The sequence below is a fragment of the Microtus pennsylvanicus genome, chromosome 2 (genome assembly GCF_037038515.1).
Source record: "Microtus pennsylvanicus isolate mMicPen1 chromosome 2, mMicPen1.hap1, whole genome shotgun sequence".
Taxonomy (NCBI): Eukaryota; Metazoa; Chordata; class Mammalia; order Rodentia; family Cricetidae; genus Microtus; species Microtus pennsylvanicus.
In genome coordinates this window covers 77,165,520-77,177,945 of record NC_134580.1, presented here as the reverse complement: position 1 = coordinate 77,177,945, position 12,426 = coordinate 77,165,520, and the positions used below count along the sequence as shown (strand labels likewise).

The window sequence follows — 12,426 nt, the reverse complement described above, 5'->3', positions numbered from 1 at the left end:
ATCATGGCAGAGATTGGAGTGAAACATCTAAGAAGAAGAAGAAAAAAATCATGAATTGCTAGGAATCTAGCCTCAATGACTGTGAGAAAGCACACATTTCTGTAACGAAGCATCAAATTCAGGTTAACCGGCTATATTGATTTTAGCATATGTTTATATTGCTTTATAATTATGGTCAAAAATGGCATGCATGGACATAGTGAATGCCATTGATTAGAACCAAGTACTCTAATTTCACTTAACTGCCAGGGAGGCTGGGAAGTGCAACTTTTATACCAAAGTTGAAGAAATTAGCTAAATGTTGAAGGATAGTACCAGCTACAAGATTTCCAATTATTAGGTACAAATAAGTGACTTACTAATAAATAATGCTGAAAGAACTACTCAGCTAAATAATGCAATCACCAGAGGATTTTTCAATTAGTAGGGGCTTTAGATTAACACAAATCATGATTTTTAAAAGACAAGAAAGAAAATCCTCATGGTTTGGAAAGTCCTACTGTATATCTGTTGCTTTTATTGGTTAATAAAGAAGCTGCTTTCAGCCAATGGATTAACAGAATAGAACTAGGCTGGGATATACAATAGTGTGTACTATATACAAATGTGTATACTATTGTACTTTCTTTTAATTGTTTTGACTGTTAATGAGCTAACTGCAGAGAGACATTTGATTTTGGGAGATCACTAAGCTAAACCAACATAAAGGTATCTTGACATCAAAATTTGGGTCTCAGTATATGTTGCCTTGGGTTCTGCCTTTGTTTCCACAGAATATGAAAAGCTATGATTCCTTCCAGGCTAACATGATTTGATCAAGGAAGATACCCTGAGAAGTCTCCATGGGAGCTATAACTCAGGTGATCCAAAATGCAGCACAGCTTCAAAGCAACTGACTAAGACAATGGAATTTCACTGATGATGACAGCCAAGATTTAACCATAATTTTCTCAAAGTCCCTCTAAGATCACCAGTGTGCAGCAATCAGCAGGAAGTAGTATAGAAAATTACACCCAAATTTCCAAAATATTGTTTATGAATGCTTGTTTTCATTTAAAAAGGATTAGTTATAAATGGTTAATTGTTGTGTGATTTATTTTTACTCTTTTGGCTTTTGAGAGGCCTACCTTACAGCTCCCAAATAAACCACATAGAGAGTTATGAATGCCCAGCCTTAGCTTGGCTTGTTTCTTACCAACTTTTTTAAAATTTAAATTAACCCAAATACTTTTTTTTTCTGGACTTTAATCTTTCTCTATTTCTTTTCACTTTTCTTTGCTTCTTTATCTATGGCTTGCTGGGTAGCTGACTAGCTGGCCCTGAGGTCCTCTTCTCCTTGTTTTCTCCTTTTTTTCCTTCCCCTATTCCTCTATTTCTCCTTTTTTAAAACTCTCTGCCTGCCAGCCCCTCCTATCCTTGCTTTTGCCTCGCTATTGGCCATTCAGTTCTTTATTAGGACCATCAGGTATTTTAGAAAGGCACAGCAACAACTTCACAGCTAATCAAATGCAGCATAAACAAAAGTAACAAACCTTAAAACAATACTCCCCAAAAGTTCATGGTCATATTCAATCTCTTTCTAAAGAAGAAAGTTAGATATGATATATAACTGAAAAAATAGTAGATTATTGAATCATTCTTTTTTTTTTTTTTTTTTTTTGATTTTTCGAGACAGGGTTTCTCTGTAGCTTTTGGTTCCTGTCCTGGAACTAGCTCTTGTAGACCAGGCTGGCCTCGAACTCCCAGAGATCCGCCTGCCTCTGCCTCCCGAGTGCTGGGATTAAAGGCGTGCGCCACCACCGCCCGGCTATTGAATCATTCTTAATCCAAAAAAAAATCTAACTGTTAATCTCAAAACCTTTATATTGGTATGGATTTTGGTTTATTGATACAAATTTAAGGTTAATTTTGTTATAGCATACATCTATTTCTACTCTTGTTTTAGGTATTATGTTTATATAGCTCATTTAAAAATTCAATATTTAGACAAAAAGTACAAATTCATAATCACCCATATATATCAAACTAATATGATGTGGGATTAGCCATATCACGGTATGCTATGAATGCCATTGATTAATAAAGAAGCTTCATTGGGCTAATTGCAGCACAGAATAGGGCAAGGTGGGAATTTTAAGCAGATAGAGAAGAATAGGCAAAGGCATAGAGAAGCCATGTAGCTGCTGCAGGAGACTGACACCAGAGGCTAGACAAAGCCTTACCTGTAGGCCACAACCACATGGCAATACACAGATTAATAGAAATTGGTTAATTTAAGATGAAAGAGCTAACCAATAAGAAATGTGAACTAATAGACCAAGTATTGATTTAAATTATACAGTTTCTGTGTAATTATTTCAGGTCTGGGTGACTGGGAAATAAATAAGCAGCCTCTGTCTACACTAATAGTCATATTAGTTAAGATTTTTAGAGTGCTTGCACAAGTTTGCATTCCCACCAGCAATGGATGAGTGTACCCCTTTCTCCACAACCTCTCCAGCAAAGGCTATTATTGGTGTTTTATATTTTAGCCATTCTGACAGGTATAAGATGGTATCTTAAAGTTGTCTTGATTTGCATTTCCCTGATCACTAAGGAAGTTGAGCATGACCTTAAGTGTCTTTTAGCCATTTGAACTTCTTCTGTTGAGAATTCTCTGTTCAGCTCAGTGCCCCATTTTATAATTGGGTCTAGTTTCTAAAGTTCTTTATATATTTTGGAGATCAGACCTTTGTCAGTTGCGGGGTTGGTGAAGATCTTCTCCCAGTCAGTGGGTTGCCTTTTTGTCTTAGTGAGTGAGGTAAGCCAAAAAGAGGAACATGGGATGTACTCACTCATATTTGTTTTCTAGCCATAAAGGACATTGAGCCTATAATTCGCGATTCTAGAGAAGCTAAATAAGAAGGTGAACCAAAAGAAAAATATATAGGCATCCTCCTGAATATTAACCTTCATCAGGTGATGAAAGGAGACAGAGACAGAGACCCACATTGGAGCACCGGACTGAAATCTCAAGGTCCAAATCAGGAGCAGAAGGAGAGAGAGCACGAGCAAGGAACTCAGGACCGCCAAGGGTGCACCCACACACTGAGACAATGGGGATTTTCTTTCGAGAACTCACCAAGGCCAGCTGGCCTGGGTCTGAAAAAGCATGGGATAAAACCAGACTTTCTGAACATAGTGGACAATGAGGACTACTGAGAACTCAAGAACAATGGCAATGGGCTTTTGATCCTACTGCACGTACTGGCTTTTTGGGAGCCTAGGCAGTTTGGATGCTCACCTTACTAGACCTGGATGGAGGTGGGTGGTCCTTAGACTTCCCACAGGTCAGGGAACCCTGATTGCTCTTTGGGCTGATGAGGGAGAGGGACTTGATCGGGGGAGGGGGACTTGGTCTGGGGAGGGGGAGGGAAATGGGAGAAAGTGGCGGGGAGGAGGCAGAAATCTTTAATAAATAAATAAATTAAAAAAATAAAAATTAAAAAAAGATTTTTAGGTATACAAAGAATATCTCAATTAGACAGGTAATTTTCCAGCACTTTAAAGACTTATAGAATTTGATATTTAAAATGTTGTAAGAACTTAGGCTTTTCCTGACAGTGAGACACATCTGCTCCTGGCAGCACCAAGAACATCAAGAGGATGATGGGCATTGAAGAAACTTCTTATGTTGTTTGCTTTCAGTATGGCAAGGCAAGTCATTTGGTCAAGAAAATGCTCTGGCCTGGACTTCTTGACAATATTCTGTATAAACTGGACATGCAGGACCTATAGGAAAATGACTGCTGAACTTGCCAAAATAAGGCAGGACAGTGCTTCAAGGTTCCTGCTTCATGAAAGAGTCTGCCAGACATTCTGCAGGACAAAAAAGAAAATGACTGATGCTTTCTGCCAATATAGATGAGACATTCCTTCCAATTTCCTGCTTTATTAAAAAATCTGCCAATACGATGGGACTGCAGGCTGAAGATGGATGCCCCGATGTTACAGGAGATTATGGGTGACTGTCCAGGGAGCCAGATATCTCTATCATTTTAAGAGTTTTAGAAGTTGCTTATAATGCACTTCCTTGTTATTTACATAATATTTTATCATTCTGCAGTGTTTGATAGAGTGGAAGAAAAGATACTTATTATTATTATATTAATTGTAAAAGGTAAATTAGACATGAAACTTTAGACTCACAAAGACAAAGCAGATGATAGAATATTTCTTTAATTTTGTCAAATACAAATAGACTAAATATTGTAACTGTAATCCTTCCTTAATAAGCATATTAATATATGTAATTTTACAATGCCAAAGATCAAACCATCCCTTTTTATTTTTAAAACAATCTTATTTTACATAACAATCCCAGTTCCTTCTCCTTCAAGTCCTCATGCTCCCCACACTTTCTCCCCACCCCAGACCCCATCTATTTCTCAGAGAGGGTGAAGCCACTCTTGGGAATTCAACAAAGTCTGTCATATAACTTGAGACAGGACCAAGGCCCTCTCTCCTATAACTAGGCTAAATAAAGTATTCCTCCAGAGAGAATGGGCTCCAAAATGTTAGTTCATACACTAGGAAGTATAAATATCATAGCCATAGTTCTGCTTACATGTGTATACTACATCTCCTTTTCTTAAGTATTTATCCGTTCATATTTACTAAAATAAAATATGTACAAATATATTCACTAAAATATTAAAAAAAATTCAAGATTCTGTGCCTTATGTCAGTTGGTGATAAATTTCTTTTTTTTCTCTATATAGTACAAAGTTGCTCCCATGAATGCATTGCTTTTCTTAAACTATCAATCCTGAGTACTATCATTCTTCATTTGAATGATATCTGAACTTTTTTAGTATCTAGCTGATGACTGACAGATTGCAAATATAAACTATGCTCAAAGGCACAGTTTCCCCTTGAGTCTTGAACTTGGGTCTTTGGGGACAATTGTGCCTACAGAAAATAATCTGGTAAAATTCATCTGACCTCATTCTTTTAAAATCTCATAATACAGCATAAATCATGTAGTGTCTAAACCTTACCTGGAGAATTCACTCATAAATGGAAAGGCCAGCATATCCTTCTTAAACTTCACAGGTAGTAGACAAGAGTGAATTGGTTTCTGTATTAATGACTTGTATTCAATAGTGAAACTCTCTTTGGTAGGAAAAGGAATCATAATATTGGCGCAACTTTGTTCCAAAGACTCAAAGAATTCATGCATTCAGCTCTAAGCCATGATTAACAGGCTCTAGTGGGCAAAGTTTACAATTTGACATCGGATAGAACTTTAGTTTCTGTGTTTTCTCTGTCATCATAGTGGCAAGTCAGACAACTTCAGGGTGGCTTTCTAGAAATATATACATGTTCTACAAATGGTAACTACATTAATTTGTTTGATATATTTGACATTAAAGAGCCTGTAGAATTTGAAATCAATTTGCATTATCGCAAGAACATTCTATATTTTATGTCAAGAAAGAAAACCCACAGCTGTTAGATTCTTTAAAAATACCTCCTAATGATACAAAGTTTCAGTAGTTATAGGAAGGGTGTTAAATATTTTATCACCTTTCTGTTTGAGCAAAGTTTTTCTTCAGTGAAAACTTTCAAGGTCTGGAAGAAATAATCATTAAAATTCCTGATTAGGAAGGTGGTGAAAATATTTGAAAAGTAAAAATATGAAATAACCTATGTGTTCAGAAATACACTCATATTTTTAATTAGCATATATTTTGTAATTTTTATTAAATATATTTTTTGTTTTCTAATATATTGCAATATTTGTCTAATAGCTACTGAAATAACTTCTTACAAAACACATGACAACTCACATTGTATAAGGTGTTTAGACAAATTATCTGTTTCCCTAAGTGTTATTTTGGTGGATGTACAGAAAGACATTGAGTAGGGGTCCAATTATCCTCTCTCTCAGGCATATCTTTGATTATTCTGTTAGTCAGTTTTTTTTTTTGTCTTATGACAAAATATTCAACAGATCTACTTTATAGGGAAACTGATTACTTTTGACTTAAATTTTTTCCCTCATCCTTTGGAATTCCATTTAATTCAACAATAAGAAAGAATATAATAACAGCATGTGTGGTGGTAAAAGCTACTCATCTCCCAAGGTCCAGAAGGCACAATGGCAGAAGAGCACTGACTCCCAGTATCCTCAGCAGTACATGCCCTACTAAGCTTTGTCCACATTCAATGGTCTCTAGGGCCTTCAAAAGGTTTCACTCCATAGTGTTGTGACTAAATGTTTAGAATATACACCTTAGGGTCGTCTTCCTTACTTTGCCTAGCTGTTTCTGTCTCTGAGACCTGTGACTCGGCCCTGCTGATAGCAAGATGTCTTCAGGAAATGCAAAAATTGGGCATCCTGCCCCCAACTTCAAAGCCACAGCTGTTATGCCAGATGGCTAATTCAAAGATAGCAGCCTAAGTGATTACAAAGGAAAATATGTCGTATTCTGTTACCCTCTGGATTTTACTTTTGTGTGCCCCACTGAGATCATTGCTTTCAGTGATAGGGCAGAAGAATTTAAGAAACTGAACTGCCAAGTGATTGGAGCTTCTGTGGATTCTCACTTCTGTCATCTGGCATGGGTTAATACACCCAAGAAACAAGGAGGATTGGGACCTATGAACATTCCTTTGGTATCAGATCCCAAGCGCAGTATTGCTCAGGATTATGGAATCTTAAAGGCTGATGAAGGTATCTCTTTCAGGGGCCTCTTTATTATTGATGATAAAGGTATCCTTTGACAGATCACTGTAAATGATCTTCCTGTTGGCTGCTCTGTGGACGAGACTCTGAGACTAGTACAGGCCTTCCAGTTCACTGACAAACATGGTGAAGTGTGCCCAGCCGGCTGGAAACCTGGCAGTGATACCATCAAGCCTGATGTCCAAAACAGCAAAGAATATTTCTCTAAGCAGAAGTGAGCACTGGACCATAAACAGGCTCCATTGGGCAGCCAGAAGAAAATCTCTTGTACTCTATTCATGCTTAAAAACAAAACTTGGTGTCATCCAAGACATGCCTTTCCTACACAGCTGGGGGTTGGGGGTTGGCCTTTCTTCCACTGTGTTGTGGGTAGACTATATGATACACCTGTTGCAGAAATCAGCCTGTTCTTTTTGTAGTATCTATTAAACTTGAAAATATGAAAAAAAAGAATATACACCTTGGAAGATAAATTTAAGATCCAATTCATAATACCCTCCCTTCCAATATAAGTATTGCTGGTGAGGTCCTGCTAAACACTATATAAAGTACAGTAAGGCAGCACTTAGTGGCCATACAATATTGCATTGGTGATCTTCTCAAAATCTATAAGACTTGCCTAGTGTGTCTCCTTTGTGTTTCTATGAAATAAGCACACAATGAAAGGCTGGAACTGAAGAATGTTTCAGTAATCTTCACTTCTATAGAAATAAGAAAATTAGCTCTCCTACTAATACAACCTCACATTCTCTTTCTTCCTCAGATGAGAATGCAATGTTTCAGAAATCTGAGCTGAGAATTAAGCAAGGTTATCTGCAAGATAATAGATCTGGGATTTTAGGTGTTTTGGGTAATGAGTTACATGGCAATAAAAAAATTAATATTATATAGTTGTGACTATACTTAGAAACAATTGCGCTTGATAAATCTTAATTGCCTATAGGCAGAACATGTTCACAAACACATATAAATATTCTATTGAGCATAATTAATTTCACCCGTGTTCGGTCCTCATTTGCTAATTACATACAACTTAAGCAATATTCAAAGCCATGTGCACCCACTTATTTATTGTAACCATTAAGACTGAATTTTAACAGTTTGTGTATCAGTCTTACTTTGCTGTGTTTTTTTTTTTGTAGTTCCTATAGGCAATAGTTCAATTACTCCTTTTATGGTAAAGCATACTTCAATCTAAGTAGGTTTTTTTTTTTTTTGAAACAGATAAGCTGAGTTTCACTAAGTGTCAGAATGCCAACCCTACAACATTTTCTAACAGGATTATTATAAAATACTGTAATATATTATATGATACTATCTTTAACCTGAAGTATAAGAGATACTTTATAAGATTCTTTTAAGCTCTAGAAAAGATTAGTCTGTATTATAATCAGACAAAGAGGTATTCAAACCTACCAATTTATGCTATTGTGTTGTTTTAAAACAATGCTATTATTTCAGTATAATTTTTTTCCTTTTTTCAAAGTCTCCAAGAAGAATATTTGGGATATAAGCAGAGATATCAAAATGATGGATAGTAGCTTCAAATATGTGGAATATATTTAGTTTTTTACTTATTTGTTCTATAAGTTTATTAGCCACTTTTGCTTTTAAAAGTTTTGGATTAATAGGTTGGTAGGGTGTTCCTTTTTTAAAGTCTTCATGCAAAACATGTGCAATTCTACTCTCATTGTGTAATTATTCTTATTATATATATAATTTAATATATATATATACATATATATTCATTCAAAAGGCACTATCAGCAGCAACAAAAGTGGAACAAGAGGTAAATCAGAAGGCTAACTGATCAGAAGACAGGAGAAAAATCTGAAGTACTATTTTTATATGTACTCCTGCTAGAAGGTGCTGGCCTGGGACTTCTTCCATTAATCGGGCCAGTTCTTCTGGTGAGGTTACCTACTCAGGCAATTCTATATTGTGGCATGTTGTCACTAAAACCAATTATAACAACTATCTCTCATGATCACAGAATTCAGATTGAGAAGATAACCATACAATTACTCTTTTTCACCAGTAGTATCTAGTTTCATAATTTTTACAAAAACCATTATAAGCTTTTGGAGCTTCAAAAAATTTATGAGTCTCCAGGAGTTCCTAAATCCAAAGGTTTGGAAGCCATTGCAATTAGATGCTTTGTGGAGTCAACATATCAAATCCCAACACCTCAAGGCTTCCAGAAGACAGCCTATTTGCATAATCCTCTCCAAAGATTTCCAAATGCATGGGTATCTCCTTACCAATACTGGTTTAAAATCTTCTTTTTCTAGGCACCATAATGAAAGCAGTGGAAGTGGGAAATATAAAAGAAATTGTCACTAAATCTTCTTCTTTTTTTTTTAAATCTTCAGATCTTATCTTCAGGAAAGGATGGCCCTGTGACTTTTTTTTCAAGATAAAATCTTAATTATCTTCCTAAATGCTCTAGGAGTTTACCCTATATTCATCTTACTCATGCATATTTCAATTTCTCTAGGCATGTGTTTGCTGCTTGGGAGTGATTTGCTGACAAGTCAAATAATTAAAACAGTGGCAGTTGGGTATTCTACAAATATTGAGATTTTGATACAGAGTTTTCTTACATTGTCTAGTGGGCACATTTCACTTGGTATCTGGAAATTCCTTTTGAGGGTATGGCAGAGTACTCCATGTAAAGTACAGTCAGTTTCTGTTCTTCGTAGCTGGTACAGAGTATAATTAGTCTCACAGGTTGCGCCAACATTTTCAGGAAACATCTTTGTCTTTTGTTTCAAAGAAATAAAGGAAAAGAAAATATAAGTGTGTTTTCCAGAAAGGATTTGTTCATTCTCAGTAAATAGACCCTTTAGCTTAAAACACACTTTGGAATTTTGAAAAAGTACTAATTTTGAAAGACAGATGAAAAGACATTTACTAGATACTTTTATCATTTTTTTTTTTTGAGACAGGGTTTCTCTGTGGCTTTGGAGCCTGTCCTGGAACTAGCTCTGTAGACCAGGCTGGTCTCAGACTCACAGAGATCCGCCTGCCTCTGCCTCTCGAATGCTGGGATTAAAGCCGGCAAGAAGTTCTTAGAATATTAGTGTTCTTTATATTGCTGAGAAGCAAAGTCGGTACTGCATACCGGACAAGTAATATACCACCAGCTACTGCCTCAATCAAGGTTAATACGCTAACACAACCAGTAGCCTGTCTTTGCCTTTCATGCCCATCTACGTCATTACAAACTGTGTTTGCTTAGTGTCTTATAAGCTAGTATGCAAGCCTGTGTTTTCTGTTATCAGCTCCTTTGACATAACTCTTCAACACTGCTGTCTTCCCTCCTGACATCATCATATTTACCTCAAGCCACTGTCCTCCATGGACCAAAACAGTTCACCCCAACCACTTCTAAATGAACTCATTCAGGAAAATACACGGTTGAGATTTTTAGCCACAGAAATATCTCACATTTTAGTGATATGCTATTTTAATTGACACCTAATATTTTTCTTCCTTTCTGACTGAGTGGATTGGGATTGATTTAAAGAACAGCCTGTCCAATATCCAGAACCACTGAACAGCCTATTCAATTTCCAGAACCACTCCTGGCATGTTTCCCTGGATCTTTTGTTGAACGAAAAATATGTCTGATTTATTTCATGACAGTAAATTTCTCAGGAACTTCAGTGTAAGACCATGAATTTTTCACCCTTTTATGGCAAATAAGCAATTGCTGTGGGCCAAGCATAGAAACTTTAGTGCCAGAATATGGCTGGAAGTTTTTCATTTGAATCGAATATGCCAATGGATGAACATATGTTATGTTTCGTCAGATGAGTGTCATTACACAGTTTTAAAGTCAGAAGTTATTTGTCACTCAGATTCTTATTTTTCTGGACAAAGTATAATTTTAGATTTGTAATTTTATTATTTTTGAACCTAGTTTAGAAATAAAAACTTTATTAAAATGCATGGTCTTTGGAGACTCCTCCACTAAGTTTTATTTTTCTCATTTGTATTTGTTATGGTCAGTTTTAAATATCAACTTGTCACAATCTTCAATCACCAGGAAAGAAATATTGAATGAAGATTTTGTCTGTGGTTATGCCTTTGGGAGATACGTTAAATTTCTTTTTTAAAAATTTTTTATTGTTTGTATTGCGTTTTACATCTTTTTTTCTGCTCCCCTTTCTTCCTCTCCCCTCCCTTCTACCCTCTTCCATAGTCCACATGCTCCCAATTTACTCAGGAGATCTTGTCTTTTTCTATTTCCCATGTAGATTAGATCCATGTATGTCTCTCATTATTGTATAGGTTCTCTGGGACTGTGAATTGTAGGCTGGTTATCTTTGCTTCATGTCTTAACAGTCACTTATGAGTGAGACATATGATATTTGTCTTTCTGGGTCTGAGTTGCCTCATTTTTTTTAACTGATGTGTCAAGTCTTAACTGATTGTAACAAGTTGATAATTGATAATTGATCTGCCACTATGAGTGGTACTATTCTCATAAGGCAGCGACTCTTAGATTGCAGAAGACTATGGAAAGCAAGCTGAGCACTAATTGTTCATTTTTCTTTGTGTCCATGTCTATGGGTGCCATTACTTCTTCAAACTCTTGGCATTTCTGAAAAAAAAATGTTTTTGTCTGTGTCACTCTTTGATTTTATAGGAAAAGAAATAAATTACAAAGTTGAATATAAAGTCTGACACTCTCTTGTGAGTTTCATAAACTGGGCTTTGGTATCATATGTACTTACAAAGATTTACTTCAGTGTTTTGCTGTTGCCCTCACTTAACATGAATATGAATTAAACTACTCAAGAATAAAATAGTGATCATATATTGTAATTTTGTGCTTCTAATGAAAGGAAATTCAGTGTTAATGTTTAAAAAGATTATAGATTCCTCATGAAAAATATGTTCACATATGTTTTAATCAAAAACTTTACAGATATTTATTTATAATTTTTAGATCATGGAAAATTTTATTTTAAGACTTTATTCAGCTTCCTCATTTTTCTTCAATTAAATCTCATTTCAGCTTCTCTAAGGATCTGCTTTACTCTCCAAATTCACAAAGCTTTTTCATCCTAGACTCATAGCAGTATGTATTCATATCTGGAAAATTGCTGTCTATCGAGTTGATAAATTTACACACTATAAAATATGTTTACTAAGGTTCTCCTTTCATTGATATTTTCTATGACACTCAAATACACAGTTCATCTACAAAGCAGGAAACGTCTTAATTATAATAGTTGTGCTTTGTTTTGTCCAACTTTCAGTTATATTTTATTTTGATATTATTTACTATTCTATATCAACTTGAGTAGGCATTAATTATCTGTTTTCATTATATGTGTATACCTCATAGATAGTGCTGTCAGCAGTGAGGTCATGCCAAATAATTTTGCAACCAGAGTACATATTTTCCTAATGGATCATCTCTATCACTAATGTTTGACACCATCCTCTGGAGTTGGTTGAAGTTACCAATGAGTACACAGGCGAAGGCATTGATGGAAGTTATCCTATTGGGTAAATTAGAAAAAGTGTAGAAAATATTATATCATTGAGGTTAAGGTCACCAGAGTTGACCCACTTTCAAACTTTCATATCATCAAAAGTCCGATATTATTCATCTCCCTTCCTCAATGGCCACCATTCTTTTTCCACATCTTTTTGCTAGTTCCCTTCTTTCCATAAATAGT

The 12,426-nt window shown here is 35.6% G+C and overlaps 1 pseudogene; it reads left to right on the top strand.

Annotated features, from left to right (window-relative positions):
• The first annotated feature begins 6,301 nt into the window (after positions 1–6,301).
• LOC142844883 (peroxiredoxin-1 pseudogene) lies at positions 6,302–7,086 on the top strand (annotated as a pseudogene).
• Positions 7,087–12,426: the final 5,340 nt, after the last annotated feature.